The sequence below is a fragment of the Arachis hypogaea genome, chromosome 13 (genome assembly GCF_003086295.3).
Source record: "Arachis hypogaea cultivar Tifrunner chromosome 13, arahy.Tifrunner.gnm2.J5K5, whole genome shotgun sequence".
Lineage (NCBI taxonomy): Eukaryota > Viridiplantae > Streptophyta > Magnoliopsida > Fabales > Fabaceae > Arachis > Arachis hypogaea.
The window spans coordinates 76,837,330-76,859,910 of NC_092048.1; positions in this window are offsets into that span (position 1 = coordinate 76,837,330).

The following is a 22,581-nucleotide window of genomic DNA, read 5'->3' on the forward strand; positions in this document are numbered from 1 at the left end:
CCAGTGATCAATAAGGAGCTTCCCTTTGAGGAACCAAAGGGATCTGAGACTCATCTAGAGACCATAGAGATTCCATTGAACCTCCTTATGCCATTCATGAGCTCTAATGAGTATTCCTCTTCTGAAGAGAATGAGGATGTTACTGAAGAGCAAGCTGCCAAGTTTCTTGGTGCAATCATGAAGCTGAATGCCAAATTATTTGGTATTGAGACTTGGGAAGATGAACCTCCCTTGTTCACCAATGAACTAAGTGATCTGGATCAACTGACATTGCCTCGGAAGAAATAGGATCCTGGAAAGTTCGTAATACCTTGTACCATAGGCAACATGATCTTTGAAAAGGCTCTGTGTGACCTTGGTTCAGGGATAAACCTCATGCCCCTCTCTGTAATAGAGAAACTGGGAATCTATCGGGTGCAAGCCACTAAAATCTCATTAGAGATGGCAGACAATTCAAGAAAACAGGCTTATGGACAAGTAGAGGACGTGTTAGTAAAGGTTGAAGGCCTTTACATCCCTGCTGATTTCATAGTCCTAGATACTGGGAAGGATGAGGAAGAATCTATCATCCTTGGAAGACCCTTCCTAGCCACAACAAGAGCCGTGATTGATGTGGACAGAGGAGAATTGATCCTTCAATTAAATAAGGACAACCTTGTGTTTAAAACTCAAGGATCTCTCTCTGTACCCATGGAGAGGAAGCATAGTAAGCTTCTCTCATTGCAGAGTCAACCAGCGCCCCCACAGTCAAACTCTAAGTTTGGTGTTGGAGAGTCTCAACAATGCTCTAAACATCTGTGAGGCTCCATGAGAGCCCACTGTCAAGCTATTGACATTAAAGAAGCGCTTGTTGGGAGGCAACCCAATTTTTATCTAATTTCTATTTTTATTGTTTTTCATGTTTTATTAGGTTCATGATCATGTGGAGTCACAAAATAAATATAAAAATTGAAAACAGAATCAAAAACAGCAAAAAAAAAATCACACCCTGGAGGAAGACTTTACTGGCGTTTAAACGCCAGTAAGATGCATCTGGTTGGCGTTCAACGCCAGAAGAGAGCATGGTTCTGGTGCTGAACGCCCAAAATGGGCAGCATCTGGGCGTTTGAACGCCAGAATTGCACCCTGGAGAAGAGCTGGCGCTGAATGCCCAGAACAAGCATGGTTCTGGCGTTCAACGCCAGAAATGGGCAACAAATGGGCGTTCAACGCCCAAAACAAGCACCAATCTGGCGCTGAACACCCAGAGTTGTGTGCAAGGGCATTTTGCATGCCTAATTTGGTGCAAGGTTGTAAATCCTTGAACACCTCAGGATCTGTGGACCCCACAGGATCACCTCAGGATCTGTGGACCCCACAGGATCCCCACCTACCTCCACTCACTTCTTCTCACCCCTCTTTCACACAATCCTATAAACACTCTTCCCCAAAACTCTTCACCAATCACCTCAATCTCTCTTCCCTATCACCACTTCATCACTCACATCCATCCACTCTTCCCCATAAACCTACCTCATAAACTCCACCTACCTTCAAAATTCAAAATCAATTTTCCACCCAAAACCCACCCTTATGGCCGAACCTTACCCCCCCTCCCTTCCCTATATAAAGCCCTCCATTCTTCTTCATTTTCACACAACACAACCCTCTCTTTTCTTCTTGGCTGAAACACAACCCCTTCTCCCTCTCCTCCATATTTTCTTCTTCTTCTTCATCTATTCTTTCTTCTCTTGCTCGAGGATGAGCAATATTCTAAGTTTGGTGTGGTAAAAGCATAAGTTTTTTTGTTTTTCCATTACCATTGATGGCACCTAAGACCGGAGAATCCTCTAGAAAAGGAAAAGGGAAGACAAAAGCTTCCACCTCCGAGTCATGGGAGATGGAAAGGTTCATCTCCAAAGCCCATCAAGACCACTTCTATGATGTTGTGGCCAAGAAGAAGATGATCCCCGAGGTCCCTTTCAAGCTCAAGAGAAATGAGTATCTGGAGATCTGACATGAAATCCGAAGAGGTTGGGAAGTTCTAACAAACCCCATCCAACAAGTCGGCATCCTAATGGTTCAAGAGTTCTATGCCAATGCATGGATCACTAAGAACCATGATCAAAGTAAGAACCCGGACCCAAAGAATTATCTCACCATGGTTCGGGGAAAATACTTAAATTTTAGTCCGGAAAATGTGAGGTTGGCGTTTAACTTGCCTATGATGCAAGGAGATGCACGCCCCTACACTAGAAGGGTCAACTTCAATCAAAGGTTGGACCAAGTCCTCATGGACATATGTGTGGAAGGAGCTCAATGGAAGATTGACTCCAAAGGCAAGCCAGTTCAACTAAGAAGACTAGACCTCAAGCCTGTAGCTAGAGGATGGTTAGAGTTCATACAACGCTCCATCATCCCCACTAGCAACCGATCCGAAGTTACTGTGGATCGGGCCATCATGATTCATAGCATCATGATTGGAGAGAAAGTAGAAGTTCATGAAGTCATCTCCCTTGAACTCTACAAAATAGCTGAAAAGTCCTCCCCCATGGCAAGGCTAGCTTTTCCTCACCTTATTTGCCATCTCTGTTACTCAGCTGGAGCTTTCATAGAAGGAGACATTCCCATTGAGGAAGAGAAGCCCATCACTAAGAAAAGGATGGAGCAAGCAAGAGAGCCCATTCATGGAGCTCAAGAGGCGCATGAAGCTCATCACCATGAGATCCCGGAGATGCCTCAAATGCATTTCCCTCCACAAAACTATTGGGAGCAAATCAACACCTCCCTAGGAGAATTAAGTTCCAACATGGGACAACTAAGGGTGGAACATCAAGAGCACTCCATCATCCTTCATGAAATTAGAGAAGATCAAAAAGCAATGAGGGAGGAGCAACAAAGACAAGGAAGAGACATAGAAGAGCTCAAGGACATCATTGGTTCCTCAAGAAGGAAACGCCACCATCACTAAGGTGGACTCATTCCTTATTCTTACATTCTCTGTTTTTCGTTTTCTTTATGTTAAGTGCTTATCCATGTTTGTGTCTTATTACATGATCATTAGTATTTAGTAACTATGTCTTAAAGTTATGAATGTCCTATGAATCCATCACCTCTCTTAAATGAAGAAATGTTTTAATTCAAAAGAACAAGAAGTACATGAGTTTCGAATTTATCCTTGAACTTAGTTTAATTATATTGATGTGGTGACAATACTTTTTGTTTTCTGAATGAATGCTTGAACAGTGCATATGTCTTTTGAAGTTGTTGTTTTAGAATGTTAAATATGTTGGCTCTTGAAAGAATGATGATAAGGAGACATGTTATTTGATAATCTGAAAAATCATAAAAATGATTCTTGAAGCAAGAAAAAGCAGCAAAGAACAAAGCTTGCAGAAAAAAAAGAGAAAAAAAATATAGGCGAAAAAAAAAAAAGAAAAAGCAAGCAGAAAAAGCCAAAAGCTGTTAAAACCAAGAGGCAAGAGCAAAAAGCCAATAACCCTTAAAACCAAAAGGCAAGGGTAAATAAAAAGGATCCCAAGGCTTTGAGCATCAGTGGATAGGAGGGCCTAAAGGAATAAAATCCTGGTCTAAGCGGCTAAACCAAGCTGTCCCTAACCATGTGCTTGTGGCGTGAAGGTGTCAAGTGAAAACTTGAGACTGAGCGGTTAAAGTCAAGGTCCAAAGCAAAAAAAAAAGAGTGTGCTTAAGAACCCTGGACACCTCTAATTGGGGACTTTAGCAAAGCTGAGTCACAATCTGAAAAGGTTCACCCAATTATGTGTCTGTTGCATTTATGTATCCGGTGGTAATACTGGAAAACAAAGTGCTTAGGGCCACGGCCAAGACTCATAAAATAGCTGTGTTCAAGAATCAACATACTGAACTAGGAGAATCAATGACACTATCTGAACTCTGAGTTCCTATAGATGCCAATCATTCTGAACCTCAATGGATAAAGTGAGATGCCAAAACTATTCAAGAGGCAAAAAGCTACAAGTCCCGCTCATCTGATTGGAGCTATGTTTCATTGATAGTTTGGAATTTATAGTATATTCTCTTTTTTTTATCCTATTTGATTTTTAGTTGCTTGGGGACAAGCAACAATTTAAGTTTGGTGTTGTGATGAGCGGATAATTTATACGCTTTTTGGCATTGTTTTTAGTATATTTTTAGTAGAATCTAGTTACTTTTAGGGATGTTTTCATTAGTTTTTATGTTAAATTCACATTTCTGGACTTTACTACGAGTTTGTGTGTTTTTATGTGATTTCAGGTATTTTCTGGCTGAAATTGAGGGACTTGAGCAAAAATCAGATTCAGAGGTTGAAGAAGGACTGCTGATGTTGTTGGATTCTGACCTCACTGCACTCAAAGTGGATTTTCTGGAGCTACAGAACTCAAAATGGCACGCTTCCAATTGCCTTGGAAAGTAGACATCCCGGGCTTTCCAGCAATGTATAATAGTCTATACTTTGGCCGAGTTTAGATGATGTAAAAGGGCGTTGAACGCCAGTTCTATGCTGCTGTCTGGAGTTAAACGCCAGAAACAAGTCACAAACCAGAGTTGAATGCCAGAAATATGTTACAACCTGGCGTTCAACTCCAGAAAGAGACTCTGCACGTGTAACATTCAAGCTCAGCCCAAGCACACACCAAGTGGGCCCCGGAAGTGGATTTATGCATCAATTACTTACTTCTGTAAACCCTAGTAACTAGTTTAGTATAAATAGGACTTTTTACTATTGTATTAGACATCCTGGATTGTATTTTTGATCCTATTGATCACGTTTGGGGGCTGGCCATTCGGCCATGCCTGGACCTTTCACTTATATATTTTCAACGGTAGAGTTTCTGCACTCCATAGATTAAGGTGTAGAGCTCTGCTGTTCCTCAAAGATTAATGCAAAGTACTACTATTTTTCTATTCAATTCAACTTATTCCGCTTCTAAGATATTCATTCGCACTTCAACCTGAATGTGATGAACGTGACAATCATCATCATTCCCTATGAACGCGTGCCTGACAACCACTTCCGTTCTACCTTAGATTGAATGAGTATCTCTTGGATCTCTTAATCAGAATCTTCGTGGTATAAGCTAGATTGATGGCGGCATTCATGAGAGTCCGGAATGTCTAAACCTTGTTTGTGTTATTCCGAGTAGGACTCTGGGATTGAATAACTGTGACGTACTTCAAACTCGCGAGTGTTGGGCGTAGTGACAGACGCAAAAGGAGGGTGAATCCTATTCCAGTATGATCGAGAACCTCAGATGATTAGCCGTGCTGTGACAGAGCATTTGGACCATTTTCACAAGAGAATGGGATGCAGCCATTGACAAGGGTGATGCCTCCAGACGATTAGCCATGCAGTGACAGTGCATCGGACCATTTTCCAGAGAGGATTAAAAGTAGCCATTGACAACGGTGATGTCCTTACATAAAGCCAGCCATAGAAAGGAGTAAGATTGATTGGATGAAGACAGCAAGAAAGCAGAGGTTCAGAGGAACGAATGCATCTCTATACGCTTATCTGAAATTTTAACCAATGAATTACATAAGTATTTCTATCCTTATTTTATGTTTACTTCTTATTTAATTTCGAAAACTCCATAACCTTTTGATATCCGCCTGACTGAGATTTACAAGGTGACCATAGCTTGCTTCATACCAACAATCTCCGTGGGATCGACCCTTACTCGCGTAAGGTTTATTGCTTGGACGACCCAGTGCACTTGCTGGTTAGTTGTGCGAAGTTGTGATAAGAAGTTGAGATTACAATTGAGCGTATCATGTTGATGGCGCCATTGATGATCACAATTTCGTGCACCAGTGTTCATCTTGATCTTCAAAGTGTTCTTGGTGTTCATCTTGACATTCAATGTTTTCTTGTTTGTTTTCTTTGTTTTGATCTAAAAATTCTAAGGTTGGTGTCATTTTATTGTTTTTCTCTTTCCTCATTTAATTCAAAAAAATATCTTTTCCTTTATTTACTCATCATTTTCGAATTCCTTAAGTTGACTTAGTCAAAATTTAAAAAATTTGGTAGTTTCTTGTTAGTCAAGTTGAAATTTCAATTTTAAAAAATTATTTTTTTGAATCTTTTTCAAAACATATTCTTTTTTAATTTTTTTTTATATATTTTTCGAAAATCTTTTATAAAATTTTTCAAAATCTTTTTCTTTTTTATTCTTAATTTTTGAATTACTTGTCCTATTTTGTTATTTTGATTGAAAAATTTTAAGTCTGGTGTTTCCTTGCTAAGAAAGTTTCAATCTTTAAAATTTCAAAATCATATCTTTTTTAAATCTTTTATTTTATTTATTTTCTTGCAAGTATCTTCAATTTTTAAGACATATCTTTTTCAAAAATTCCTAACCACTTTCTCTCTATTTTTCGAAAATCATATCCAAAATTTTTCAAATCTTTTTAATTAATTAATCATTTTAGTATTCGAATTATATTATCTTTTTCTTTTAGTTTTTGAAACTTATATTCTATTTTCCAACTATTTTATTTTATTTTCTTTTAAATTCGGTTTATCCTTAATGAAATAAAATAAAAACAAAAATATTTTTTTATTTTTCTTTTATTTATCTTTCAAAAAAAGGGGGGAGTAAAATTTTTTACAATCCACATCATCTCCCTTTCTCCATCATGGACCTAAGTGGAGATGAACAGTCCAGAAGGACTCTGGGGTCATATGCTAACCCCACTACTGCTTCATATGGGAGTAGTATCTGTATACCCCCCATCAGAGCCAGCAATTTTGAGCTAAATCCTCAGCTCATTATCATGGTGCAGCAAAATTGCCAGTATTCCGGTCTTCCACAGGAAGAACCTACTGAGTTTCTGGCACAGTTCTTACAAATTGCTGACACAGTACGTGATAAGGAAGTAGATCAGGATGTCTACAGATTATTACTGTTTCCATTTGCTATAAAAGATCAAGCTAAGAAGCGGTTAAATAACCAACCCACAGCAAGCATAAGAACATGGAAACATTTATCAGATAAATTCCTGAATCAATATTTTCCTCCAAAAAGGATGACATAGTGATAGGCAAAAATTGTTGTCAGTCTAGATTTTCTCTTATAGAAATAAGAATTTCATTGTAAGCATAGCTCCAAACGAACAAACAACTCTCGCATCAAATTAAAATATGGTTTTGTCACATGTACAAATCCCAAATAAGAATTAACTGGAGTATTTAGACTCCGGGTCGTCTCACAAGGAATTGCAATGAAGTGAATGATTATTGACTATGAAGGGGTAAATGGGGGTTTGGTTGATAATTGGGCAAGAAAATAAATGGCAAGAAAAGTAATTCAAACAAGTAACTAAAGAAAGCAAGTAATAAAGAGAGACATTCATGGTAAGTGTTGAGATCATAGGCTTTCTATCCTAGTCATGCAATGATTAATTCATCTTATTTAGTCAACTCCAACAAATAGGGAGAAAGTCAAACAAGACTAATCAATCATACCACAATAATAACAAGAATTTATCTTATTACGTCATCTCCAATATTGGAAAAAGGTATCATATTATCTTCCATGAGAGAAAGTCTAACAAGACTAGCTAATCTCAATCCAAAAGTCCTAATCAACTTACTAATTAAATTAGCAAAAGATTAGCGTCAATGGAAACAATATTAGCTAACAACTCCAGATCACCAACATAAGTTGGATTTTCATGACTCAAGATTGCCTAATTACTCTTTCCAAGCCAAGAATGCTCAAAATCTACTCTAAAGGCCAACCAAGCATTTTGTCAAACACTTGGTGGGTATAAAAAGAAAGCATGGTAAATGACAAGAAATAGTAAAATCTATCAACTACCAACTGCCAGAAAAGTAAATCAACAACTCAAATCATCAATAAAAGAACATCAAACATTAAATTTCATTAAAGAAAAGATCCAAATCCAACAAAGGGCTCATGAACATAAAAAGAGACATAAAAGTAAAATTGACAAGAGAAATAAGAAGAATAGAGTAGTAGCAACAAGAAATTAAAAGGAGAAACTAAATTAAAACAAGAATTAAAAGTTGGATTTAAGAAATTTAAACCTAAACTACCCTAAAATCTAGAGAGAGGAGAGAGCCTCTCTCTCTAGAATTCTACCCTAAAACATGATGAAAACTAAACTATGACTACTTGGTTCATTCCCCCCTCAATCCTTGGGTTCAATAGCATCAGAAATGGGTTGGATTGGGCCCAAAATGAGCTGCAAAATCGCTGGGGGCGATTTCTCTTTAGTGGACCCACGTGCTCCATCAGTGCATGCGCGTACATGGCGCGTGCGCGCTCCTATGTTTCAGACAACATATGGAAATTTTATATCATTTTAGAGCCCCGGATGTTAGCTTTCCAACGCAACTAAAACCGCCTCAATTGGACCTCTGTAACTCAAGTTATGGTCATTTGAGTGCGAAGAGGTCAGACTTGACAGCTTTTCGGTTCCTTCATTTCTTCATGAATTCTCCCACTTTGCATGCTTTTCTCCTCACTTCTTCCATCCAATACTTGCCTTATGAACTTGAAATTACTCAACAAACATATCAAGGCATCGAATGGAAATAAAGTGAACTAAAATCACCAATTTTAGGGCCTAAAAAGCATGTTTTCAAATTTAAGCACAAATCACGGGAGAATTGCAAAACCATGCTATTTTATTGAATAAATGTGAGAAAAGGTGATAAAATCCCCCAAAATAAGCACAAGATAAACCACAAATTTGGGGTTTATCAAATCTCTCCACACTTAAACCAAGCATGTCCTCGTGCTAAGAATAAAGAAGGACAAGGAATGGGGTATGAACATTTATTCAATGCAAATAAACTACATGCACCTATCTATATGAATGCAACTAAATGCAAAAATAGTTCTACCTACTTGGTTAAAAGTAAGTCAGTCTCCAAGAACACATGTGCACATGTAGGGCTAAGTAGTATGATGATTCATGAATCCTACCAATTTGAATATCAAAATAAAGTACAAATAGACTTGCAAGAAGAATGCTCATGAAAGCCGGGAACAAGGAATTGAGCATCGAACCCTCACCGGATGTGTATCCGCTCTAGTCGCTCAAGTGTATAGGGTCAATCACTCAATTCTCTTCTACTCATGCTTTCCAAGATTTGTTTTTCTTCTAACAATCAACAATTATTCAATGCATGCATACATTCATCATGAGGACTTATTCATAGGTTGTAATGGGGCTAGGGTAAAGGTAGGATGAATATGGTCAAGTGAGCTTGAAATTTAAATCTTTGATTAATCTAAGCTCTCACCAAACACATATAACAACCTATACAACTCTAATACACCACCTAGCTACCCATGATTCTCACTTTTTTCACATACTCATGCATTCTTTCTAATTCACATTCCATATGCATTGATTTTTATTGAAATTTACTTTGGGGCATTTTTGTCCCCTTTTTATTGCTTTCTTTTTCTATATATTTTTCTTTTTCTTTTTCTATATATTTATATTTTATATATATATATATATATATATTTTTTCTACAAATTTTTTTTTTTGAAAAATATATACAAACACATCAATGCATATGGTTTTACATATGGTGCATGAATATGTACCCAATTCCAAATATTTTTAACAAAAATGAAAATTACACTTTTACCTCAACCAATGTCTCAAGTTTCCCATACCCAAATGATACACACCCTCACTAGCCTAAGCTAATCAAAGATCCAAATTAAGGACATTTATTATTTTTCAATTAGGGGTAGTGATGTGTTATAATTAAGAACAAAAGGGATTCAATAGGCTCAAATTTGGCTACCAATGGTTGATGAAAGGTAGGCTATTTGGGTAAGTGAGCTAAATGAAATGATGGCCTCAATCATATAAATGCATGTATACATGGAACAATGGACATATAGAATCAAACAAATCAAAGATTACAATCATAGAAAGAGAACAGTGCACACAAGAATGGAAATAAGTAGTTATAAGATGTAACCACACAATTGGGCTCAAAACTCACATGCTTGTGTTCTTAGCTCAAAAACCATGTTCCAAAATAAATTCTTCAAGCAAGTACAACAAAAATTTTTTTTTTTCAAATTGGTAGGGTGCCCTAAAAATAATTTTTCTTGGAAAAGAAATCATCACCCTAACCAAGTAGTCCTAACATAAAAAGAAGTCATAGAATATATACAAATTCTAACTAATATGCACCCTATCATGCAACAACTAACTAACAAAGACAAAAATTGAAAAATTGGAGTTGAAAAAGGAAATTGTTACCCATGGAGATCGGTCGGACGACCTCCCCACACTTAGAAATTTGCACCGTCCTCGGTGCATGCAAAGGAGAGCAAGGTGAACGGGTTGCTACAATTGATGAGCTCCTTCAAAAGGTTGTACGGGTGAACTTGTTTGTTACCCCATTTAGAAGTATTTCCATTCCTTTCCTTCTTGGTGGGCAACCTAAAAGGAAAGAAAAAGAAAGAAAATTATGCCTACAACAAAGATATCAAAGCAAATAGAACATAGGCGGGGGCTAATGCCAAATAAGAGTAAGGTTCTCACTACATGTTAGCTACGCATGTAAGTGAGAAGACAATATAGGAAAATGGTATATCAATTAATACTTGATGCAAGAGTAAAGTCAAAGCATAAGTGAATAACATAAAGAGCATGTTGCATCAAGCTTAATCAATAATTAACACAAACAAGATTAGGGATAATCATGAGAGTATTTGGCCTTATCCTAACACAATAACAACAATGTATAAAAACAAGGGATCATGAGTTAGGAAGGACTAAAGCACTAATCTTGGTGTAGAGCAAATATACAATTAATGCAATAAGTCACAGAGCACCAATACTGACCAAGAAAGTCTCAACAATTGAGTAAGAGTAATTAACACCAATGTTAAAACAAGAAACTTAGAAAAGAAAATAAGAACAAGGTATGAAAACAAAATTAAAATGCAATAACTGAAAATAAGTAAATGCAATAAAAGAGGATGGAAGAGAAAAAAAAATTTTTTTTGCCCGGCGCGGACGCGTCATGCACGCTTCCGCGCCGATGCTCAGTTTGGCTAAAGGACGCGTACGCGCCAGGTGCGTGCACGCGTGGGTTGCTGGCACATAATAGGCAAAAACTGGGCATAACTCTCTGGAACATGTACCAGGAGGGCAAGTGGCGCTATCGGCGCGCACGCGCACAACGTGCGTGCATGCGCATTGCGCGATTAGCTTGAAGGGCGCGTACGCGCCAGGTGCGCGCACGCGCGGGTGGTTTTGTGCCTCAGGCATGATGCTGGCGCAGTGTAGGCGCAACTTTCGGGTCAATGTATGGAGGGATGAGATTTTTGCATCCACGCATCCGTGTACATGGTGCGCCCACGTGGATGATCGAAAATGCTTGAGGTGCACGTACGCGCCAGGTGCGCGCACGCGCGGGTTGGTGCTCTGTTTTTTCAAATTTTTCCGTGTTCTTGCACCAATCCAAGCGTTCCAAACCTCCAAACAGCTACCCAAACACCTTCAAACGTTATTTAAAATACTAAACTACCAACTCAACAAGATATGAAATTAAACTAATTACCAATATATACAAAAGGAAAAATGAAAAGATATTTCCATGGTGGGGTGTTTCCCACCTAGCACTTTTGTTTATTGTCCTTAAGTTGGACTTATGGGGAGCTCCTCATCAAGGTGGCTTATGCTTGTAACCATCCTGGAACATCCACCAATGCTTGAATCTCCAATAAGCTCCATTCTTCAATGTTAATATCTTCAAGCTTTGATGGAGTTCTTCACAAACCATGAGCTCCCAAAGTTGATTTTCCTTGTGCAATCCGAGATCCCACACTTTGTTTTGACACCTATCTTCAAATTGATCATCATGATTCCAATTGGGTGGCATGACCTTAGAATTCTCAATTAGGAACCCAAACATTCTCCTAGACCCATGCAATTTGGTTCTACACCAACCATTGCTTTTCAACTTTGAGCATGCAACCATCATGAACTTAGAGTGATGTGTCCAACCACTACACAACTCTCTCCTACTCTTAACTCCACAAAGAGCTCTAAGTTGACCATCATTTTTAATCAAACCATATTCAAGTAAGAAATTAAAGCTTAGGGGTAAGAATTTCACCCACTTGAATGTTGTATTGGATGGTGACTTAGGAAGGGGTGGTCCTAATGATCTTGCAAGTTCCATTCCCTTGTGCTCTTCTTTGACTACCTCCACCTCCTCACAAGCTTCTTCAAATTCAACCTCTTCCTCTTGGTAGCTCTCTTCCAATTCAATCTCTTCTTCATTGCTTACCCAGGGCATGGGAGGTTGTGCAACTTCTTCTTTGATCTCAATTTCAAGCCCAATGGAAGAGGATTCAATTGTAGATAAGAACTCCTCAATGATTGAATCCATCTCTTGATCAACCTCTTCAAAGTTTTCCACCATGATATGCCTTGGAGGTTGTACACCCTTCTCAACATTAATATCAAGCTTCTTGAAAGAGGGCTCTATAATGATACATTCCCATGGACTTCCAACATCTCCTAGGTCTTCAACCACTCCTTCCGGTTCAATTGTCTCATCTTCCTCCCCTAGTGGCAATTCTTTCTTCAACTCTTCTTCTTCATCTTGAAGCTCTAAACTCACTCCCTCACTATGCTCCTTGGTTTCTTCTCCACATTCGTCAATGGGAGTGCCTTGGTCGCTTAGGCTTAGTCGGGAGGAGGCCATATTGCTAACGGCTTCCACTAGATAGCCATCTTGGCTCTTAGCTCTTTAAACTTATTTTCATCCTCCTCTTATCGTCTTAGGATATGAGATTCAAGATCTCTCAATTCATGCGTGGGGGCTTCATCAGAAGGTGATGGTGGAAGAGAAGGTTCATTGTTTGGGAGGAAGGTTTCATGATTGGAAGTTGGTTCACCTTGGTAAGGGTGTGGAGATGGTGTATTTTGAGGTGGTTCTTGAGAATAATTGTGTTGGAATGGTGGTAGTTCCATGTGTGGTTCATATGGTTCATAAGGTGGTTGGTATGGTGGATATAGGTTAGGGTCATATGGAGGTGTTTGGTGGAAAGAGGCTTGTGAGTAAGGTGGTTCAAAACCATGTTGAGGGGGTGGTTCATAGGCATGTGGTGGTGGTTGTTGACAATCACAATAAGGGTCACCACATCCATTAGATTGATATGCATTAGGATTAGGATTATACCCATAAGAATCCAGAGGGGGTTGTTGCCAATAAGGTTGATCAATCCCTTAAGGCTCCTCCCATCTTTGATTGTTCCATCCTTGATGCACATCTTCATTCTAGCTCCCATTTCCTACAACATAATTTGAGCCAAACTCATATCCAAAGTGGTGAGAATTCATAATAGCAAATAAACAAAAGCTAACAAAAATAAGCAACAAAGTCCTAAAGCTAACAAAAACTAACAAATAAGCAAAAGGCAAACATGTTCACAATAGCCAATAATATAACACCATTGCAACTCCCCGGTAACGGCGCCATTAATTTGATGGCAAAATTTGTTGTCAGTCTAGATTTTCTCTTGTAGAAATAAGAATTTTGTTGTAAGCATAGCTCCAAACCAACAAACAACTCTTGCATCAAATTAAAATATGGTTTTGTCACATGTACAAGCCCCAAATAAGAATTAACCGGAGTATTTAGACTCCGGGTCATCTCACAAGGAATTGCAATGAAGTGAATGATTATTGACTATGAAGGGGTAAAGGGGGTTTGGTTGATAATTGGGCAAGAAAATAAATGGCAAGAAAAGTAATTCAAACAAGTAACTAAAGAAAGCAAGTAATAAAGAGAGACATTCATGGCAAGTGTTGAGATCATAGGCTTTCTATCTTAGTCATGCAATAATTAATTCATCTTATTTAGTCAACTCCAACAAATAGGGAGAAAGTCAAACAAGACTAATCAATCATACCACAATAATAACAAGAATTTATCTTATTACGTCATCTCCAACATTGGAAAAAGGTATCATATTATCTTCCATGAGAGAAAGTCTAACAAGACTAGCTAATCTCAATCCAAAAGTCCTAATCAACTTACTAATTAAATTAGCAAAAGATTAGCGTCAATGGAAACAATATTAGCTAACAACTCCATATCACCAACATAAGTTAGATTTTCATGACTCAAGATTGCCTAATTACTCTTTCCAAGCCAAGAATGCTCAAAATCTACTCTAAAGGCCAACCAAGCATTTTGTCAAACACTTGGTGGGTATAAAAGGAAAGCATGGTAAATGACAAGAAATAGTAAAATCTATCAACTACCAATTGCAAGAAAAGTAAATCAACAACTCAAATCATCAATAAAAGAACATCAAACATTAAATTTCATTAAAGAAAAGATCCAAATCCATCAAAGGGCTCATGAACATAAAAAGAGACATAAAATTAAAATTGACAAGAGAACTAAGAAGAATAGAGTAGTAGCAACAACAAATTAAAAGGAGAAACTAAATTAAAACAAGAATTAAAAGTTGGATTTAAGAAAATTAAACCTAAACTACCCTAAAATCTAGAGAGAGGAGAGAGCCTCTCTCTCTAGAATTCTACCCTAAAACATGATGAAAACTAAACTATGACTACTTGGTTCATTCCCCCCTCAATCCTTGGGTTCAATAGCATCAGAAATGGGTTGGATTGGGCCCAAAATATGCTGCAAAATTGCTGGGGGCGATTTCTCTTTAGTGGACCCACGTGCTCCATCGGTGCACGCGCGTACATGACGCGTGCGCGCCCCTATGTGTCAGGCAACATATGAAAATTTTATATCATTTTAAAGCCCCGGATGTTAGCTTTCTAACGCAACTAAAACCGCCTCAATTGGACCTGTGTAACTCAAGTTATGCTCATTTGAGTGCGAAGAGGTCAGACTTGACAGCTTTTCGGTTCCTTCATTTCTTCATGAGTTCTCCCACTTTGCATGCTTTTCTCCTCACTTCTTCCATCCAATACTTGCCTTATGAACCTGAAATTACTCAACAAACATATCAAGGCATCAAATGGAAATAAAGTGAACTAAAATCACCAATTTTAGGGCCTAAAAAGCATGTTTTCACATTTAAGCACAAATCACGGGAGAATTGCAAAACCATGCTATTTTATTGAATAAATGTGAGAAAAGGTGATAAAATCCCCCAAAATAAGCACAAGATAAACCACAAATTTGGGGTTTATCAAATCTCTCCACACTTAAACCAAGCATGTCCTCGTGCTAAGAATAAAGAAGGACAAGGAACGGGGTATGAACATTTATTCAATGCAAATAAACTACATGCACCTATCTATATGAATGCAACTAAATGCAAAAATAGTTCTACCTACTTGGTTAAAAGTAAGTCAGTCTCCAAGAACACATGTGCACATGTAGGGCTAAGTAGTATGATGATTCATGAATCCTACCAATTTGAATATCAAAATAAAGTACAAATAGACTTGCAAGAAGAATGCTCATGAAAGCCGGGAACAAGGAATTGAGCATCGAACCCTCACCGGATGTGTATCCGCTCTAGTCGCTCAAGTGTATAGGGTCAATCACTCAATTCTCTTCTACTCATGCTTTCCAAGATTTGTTTTTCTTCTAACAATCAACAATTATTCAATGCATGCATACATTCATCATGAGGACTTATTCATAGGTTGTAATGGGGCTAGGGTAAAGGTAGGATGAATATGGTCAAGTGAGCTTGAAATTTGAATCTTTGATTAATCTAAGATCTCACCAAACACATATAACAACCTATACAACTCTAATACACCACCTAGCTACCCATGATTCTCACTTTTTTCACATACTCATGCATTCTTTTTAATTCACATTCCATATGCATTGATTTTTATTGAAGTTTACTTTGGGGCATTTTTGTCCCCTTTTTATTGCTTTCTTTTTCTATATATTTTTATTTTTCTTTTTCTATATATTTATATTTTATATATATATATATATATATATATTTTTTTTTTTTTCTACAAATTTTTTTTTTGAAAAATATATACAAACACATCAATGCATATGGTTTTACATATGGTGCATGAATATGTACCCAATTCCAAATATTTTTAACAAAAATGAAAATTACACTTTTACCTCAACCAATGTCTCAAGTTTCCCATACCCAAATGATACACACCCTCACTAGCCTAAGCTAATCAAAGATCCAAATTAAGGACATTTATTGTTTTTCACTTAGGGGTAGTGATGTGTTATAATTAAGAACAAAAGGGATTCAATAGGCTCAAATTTGGCTACCAATGGTTGATGAAAGGTAGGCTATTTGGGTAAGTGAGCTAAATGAAATGATGGCCTCAATCATATAAATGCATGTATACATGGAACAATGGACATATAGAATCAAACAAATCAAAGATTACAATCATAGAAAGAGAACAGTGCACACAAGAATGGAAATAAGTGGTTATAAGATGTAACCACACAATTGGGCTCAAAACTCACATGCTTGTGTTCTTAGCTCAAAAACCATGTTCCAAAATAAATTCTTCAAGCAAGTACAACAAAAAAAATTTTTTTTTTTCAAATTGGTAGGGTGCCCTAAAAATAATTTTTCTTGGAAAAGAAATCATCACCCTAACCAAGTAGTCCTAACATAAAAAGAAGTGATAGAATATATACAAATTCTAACTAATATGCACCCTATCATGCAACAACTAACTAACAAATAAGCAAAAGGCAAACATGTTCACAATATTCACAATAGCCAATAATATAACACCATTGCAACTCCCCGGTAACGGCGCCATTAATTTGATGGCAAAATTTGTTGTCAGTCTAGATTTTCTCTTGTAGAAATAAGAATTTTGTTGTAAGCATAGCTCCAAACCAACAAACAACTCTTGCATCAAATTAAAATATGGTTTTGTCACATGTACAAGCCCCAAATAAGAATTAACCGGAGTATTTAGACTCCGGGTCATCTCACAAGGAATTGCAATGAAGTGAATGATTATTGACTATGAAGGGGTAAAGGGGGTTTGGTTGATAATTGGGCAAGAAAATAAATGGCAAAAAAAGTAATTCAAACAAGTAACTAAAGAAAGCAAGTAATAAAAAGAGACATTCATGGCAAGTGTTGAGATCATAGGCTTTCTATCTTAGTCATGCAATAATTAATTCATCTTATTTAGTCAACTCCAACAAATAGGGAGAAAGTCAAACAAGACTAATCAATCATACCACAATAATAACAAGAATTTATCTTATTACGTCATCTCCAACATTGGAAAAAGGTATCATATTATCTTCCATGAGAGAAAGTCTAACAAGACTAGCTAATCTCAATCCAAAAGTCCTAATCAACTTACTAATTAAATTAGCAAAAGATTAGCGTCAATGGAAACAATATTAGCTAACAACTCCAGATCACCAACATAAGTTAGATTTTCATGACTCAAGATTGCCTAATTACTCTTTCCAAGCCAAGAATGCTCAAAATCTACTCTAAAGGCCAACCAAGCATTTTGTCAAACACTTGGTGGGTATAAAAGGAAAGCATGGTAAATGACAAGAAATAGTAAAATCTATCAACTACCAATTGCAAGAAAAGTAAATCAACAACTCAAATCATCAATAAAAGAACATCAAACATTAAATTTCATTAAAGAAAAGATCCAAATCCATCAAAGGGCTCATGAACATAAAAAGACACATAAAAGTAAAATTGACAAGAGAACTAAGAAGAATAGAGTAGTAGCAACAACAAATTAAAAGGAGAAACTAAATTAAAACAAGAATTAAAAGTTAGATTTAAGAAAATTAAACCTAAACTACCCTAAAATCTAGAGAGAGGAGAGAGCCTATTTCTCTAGAATTCTACCCTAAAACATGATGAAAACTAAACTATGACTACTTGGTTCATTCCCCCCTCAATCCTTGGGTTCAATAGCATCAGAAATGGGTTGGATTGGGCCCAAAATGAGCTGCAAAATTGCTGGGGGCGATTTCTCTTTAGTGGACCCACGTGCTCCATCAGTGCACGCACTTACATGGCGCGTGCGCGCCCCTATGCGTCAGGAAACATTTGGCAAATTTTATATCATTTTGAAGCCCTAGATGTTAGCTTTCCAACACAACTAAAACCGCCTGAATTGGACCTCTGTAACTCAAGTTATGGTCGTTTGAGTGTGAAGAGGTCAGGCTTAACAGCTTTATAGTTCCTTCATTTCTTCATGAGTTCTCCCACTTTGCATGCTTTTCTCCTCACTTCTTCCATCCAATACTTGCCTTATGAACCTGAAATTACTCAACAAACATATCAAGGCATCGAATGGAATTGAAGTGAACTAAAATCACCAATTTTAGGGCCTAAAAAGCATGTTTTCACATTTAAGCACAAATCACGGGAGAATTGTAAAACCATGCTATTTCATTGAATAAATGTGAGAAAAGGTGATAAAATCCCTCAAAATAAGCACAAGATAAACCACAAAATTGGGGTTTATCGCATAGCTAAGGCTGGACATCTAAGGCTTTAAACAAGAGGATAATAAATCTCTTTATAATGCATGGGAGAGGTACAGAGAGATGCTAAGGAAATGCCCCTCTGAAATATTTTCAGAATGGGTGCAGTTAGACATCTTCTACTACGGACTTACAGAAAAGGCCCAGATGTCTCTAGACCACTCAGCTGGTGGATCTATACACATGAGGAAGAAATTAAAGAGGCTCAAGAGCTTATTGATACAGTTGCTAGTAATCAGCATCTGTACTTATGTAGTGAGTCTTCCATGAAAGAAGAGGCTAAATCACTATCCACTAAACTTAGTCCTCAAGAACAATTTGTTGAACTCAATCAGCAATTGCTTCTTATAACAAGACAGTTAACAGAATTTAAAGAGATGCTACAAGACACTAAAAATTCTATCAAGAATATGGAAGCACAATTGGATCAGACAAGACAGTAGCTATCTAAACAGATAACAAAAGAGTGCCAAGCTGTTCATTTAAGGAGTAGGAAGACATTGAATATCTCAACTCAAGGTAGTAGAAAGCCAAGAAGGAACAACTGACAGAGGATGACCAAGCCACTGCCCAAAATCCCTCTGAAGACAGTAAGAGCCCAGAGAGGAATGATTCTAGCGTTCAAACGCCAGAAAAGGGTGAAAAATTGGCGTTAAACACCCAGTGGATGGCCAATTCTGGCGTCCAAATGCCAGAAAAGGGTGGCAATCTGGCGTTAAACGCCCATACAGCACCCAATTTTGGCGTTCAAACGCCAATGGGGATCAGACACCTGCAAGTGCTTATAACAACCCCCTTAGGTAGGCTTCTCCAACCAATTCTGTAGGAAGTAAACCTGCAGCAACGAAGGTTGAAGAATATAAAGCCAAGATGCCTTATCTTCAAAAACTCTGCCAAGCGAAACAGGATAAACAATTTGCCCGCTTTGCAGACTATCTCAGGACTCTTGAAATAAAAATTCTGTTTGCAAAGGCACTTGAGCAAATACCCTCTTATGCTAAGTTCATGAAAGAGATCTAAAGTCATAAGAAAGATTGGAGAGAAACTGAAAAGTTTTCCTCACTGAAGAATGCAGTGCAGTCATTCTGAAAAGCTTACTAGAGAAGCTTAAAGATCCTGGAAGCTTTATGATACCGTGCACATTAAAGGATGCTTGTACCAAGATAGCTCTAGGTGATCTTGGGGCAAGTATCAATCTAATACCTGCATCCACTATCAAAAAGCTTGGTTTGACTGATGAAGTTAATCCAACCCAGATATGCCTCCAACTTGCTGATGGCTCCATTAAAATTCCATCAGGCATAATTGAGGACATGATTGTCAAGGTTGGGCCATTCGCCTTTCCCACTGACTTTGTAGTACTGTAAATGGAGGAGCACAAGAGTACAACTCTCATTCTAGAAAGACCATTCCTAGCAACTGGACAAACCCTCAATGACGTCCAAAAAAGGAGAGATAACCCTGAGAGTCAATGAGGATGAGTTTAAGTTGAATGCTGTCAAAGCTATGTAGCATCCAGACACATCAAAAGACTGCATGAGCACTGATATTATTGACTCCCAGGTGGAAGAGGTCAATATGATTGAGAGTCTCGAATCAGAGCTAGAGGACATTTTTAAAGATGTTCAGCCTGATCTGGAGGAACCAGAGAAAACAGAAGAACCTCTGAAAACTCCTCAGGAAGAGGAGAAGCCTCCTAAACCCGAGCTCAAACCACTACCTCCATCCCTGAAATATGCATTTTCTGGGAGAAGATGGCACTTATCCGATAATCATAAGCTCTGCTTTAAAGTCATAAGAAGAGAAAGCACTAATTCAGGTGCTAAGGACACACAAGACAGCTCTTGGGTGGTCCATAAGTGATTTCAAGGGCATTAGCCCAACCAGATGCATGCACAAGATCCTATTGGAGGATGATGCTAAGCCAGTGGTTCAACCACAGACGCGGCTGAATCCAGCCATGAAGGAGGTTGTGCAGAAAGAGGTCACTAAGTTACTGGAGGCTGGGATTATTTATCCTATTTCTGATAGCCCCTGAGTGAGCCCTGTCCAGGTTGTCCCCAAGAAAGGAGGCATGACAGTGGTTCATAATGAAAAGAATGAATTGGTTCCTGCAAGAACAGTTACAGGGTGGCGTATGTGTATTGACTACAGAAGACTCAATACAGCCACCAGAAAGGATTATTTTCCTTTACCATTCATAGACCAGATGCTAGAGAGACTAGCAGGTCATGAATACTACTGCTTTTTGGATGGTTATTCAGGTTACAACCAAATTGCAGTAGATCCTCAGGACCAAGAGAAAACAGCATTCACATGTCCTTCTGGAGTATTTGCCTACCGAAGGATGCCATTTGGTCTGTGCAATGCACCTGCAACCTTTCAGAGGTGCATGCTCTCTATCTTCTCTGATATGGTAGAGAAATTTCTGGATGTCTTCATGGATGACTTCTCAATATTTGGAGACTCATTCAGCTCCTGTCTTGACCATCTAGCACTTGTTCTAAAAAGGTGCCAAGAGACTAACCTGGTTTTAAACTAGGAGAAATGTCACTTTATGGTGACTAAAGGAATTGTCCTTGGGCACAAAATTTTGAACAAGGAAATAGAGGTGGATCAAGCTAAGGTAGAGGTAATTGAAAAATTACCACCACCTGCCAATGTTAAGGTAATCAGAAGCTTTCTGGGGCATGCAGGATTCTATAGGAGGTTTATAAAGGATTTTTCAAAAATTGCAAAACCTCTGAGCAATCTGCTAGATACTAATACACCATTTGTCTTTGACACAGAGTGTCTGCAGGCGTTTGAGACTCTGAAAGCTAAACTGGTTACAGCACCAGTAATTTCTGCACCAGACTGGACATTACCATTTAAACTAATGTGTGATGCCAGTGACCATGCCATTGGTGCAGTATTGGGACAGAGACATGACAAGCTTCTGCATGTCATTTATTATGCTAGCCATATTTTAAATGACACACAGAAGAATTACACAAACACAGAAAAGGAGTTGCTTGTAGTGGTTTATGCCATTGACAAGTTCAGATCGTATTTAGTAGGATCAAAAGTGATTGTATACACTGACCATGCTACTCTAAAATATCTCCTCACAAAGCAGGATTCAAAACCCAGACTCATAAGATGGGTATTGCTTCTGCAAGAGTTTGATATAGAAATAAGAGACAGAAAAGGGATAGAGAATCAAGTAGCTGATCACTTGTCCCAGATAGAACAAGTAGCAGGAGCGTCCCTCCCTCCTACTGAGATCTCTGAAACATTTCCAGATGAGCAACTCTTTGCCATTCAAAAAGTACCGTGGTTTTCAGACATCGCAAACTATAAAGCTGTGAGATTCATACCCAAAGAGTACAGTAAGCAGCAAACAAAAAAATTGATTTATGATGCAAAGTATTACCTGTGGGATGAACCATATCTCTTTAAGAGATGTGCAGACGGAATAATCTGTAGATGTGTGCCTAGAGAAGAGGCACAGAAGATCCTATGGCATTACCATGGATCACAATATGGAGGACATTTCGGAGGTGAGCGAACAGCCACAAAGGTTCTCCAATGTGGCTTCTACTGGCCTACTCTTTATAGAGACTCCCAAGAGTTTGTACGTAACTGTGACAGTTGCCAAAGAGCTGGTAATCTACCTCATGGTTATGCCATGCCTCAGCAAAGGATGTTAGAGATTGAGTTGTTTGATGTATAGGGTATTGACTTCATGGGCCCTTTTCCACCATCATATTCAAACACTTATATTCTGGTAGCAATAGACTATGTATCTAAATGGGTAGAGGCAATTGCACCACCCACTAATGATACTAAGATAGTGATGAAGTTCCTCCAGAAGCATTTCTTCAGCAGGTTCGGTGTCCCTAGGGTACTGATCAGTGATGGAGGCACTCATTTCTGCAATAAATAGCTTGACTCTGCTCTGATCCGTGGAATTAACCACAAAGTGGCAACTCCATATCATCCATAGACAAATGGGCAGGCTGAAGTCTCAAATAGAGAACTAAAACGAATCCTGGAACGGACTGTAAATACCCATAGAAGGGATTGGGCAAGAAGTCTGGATGATG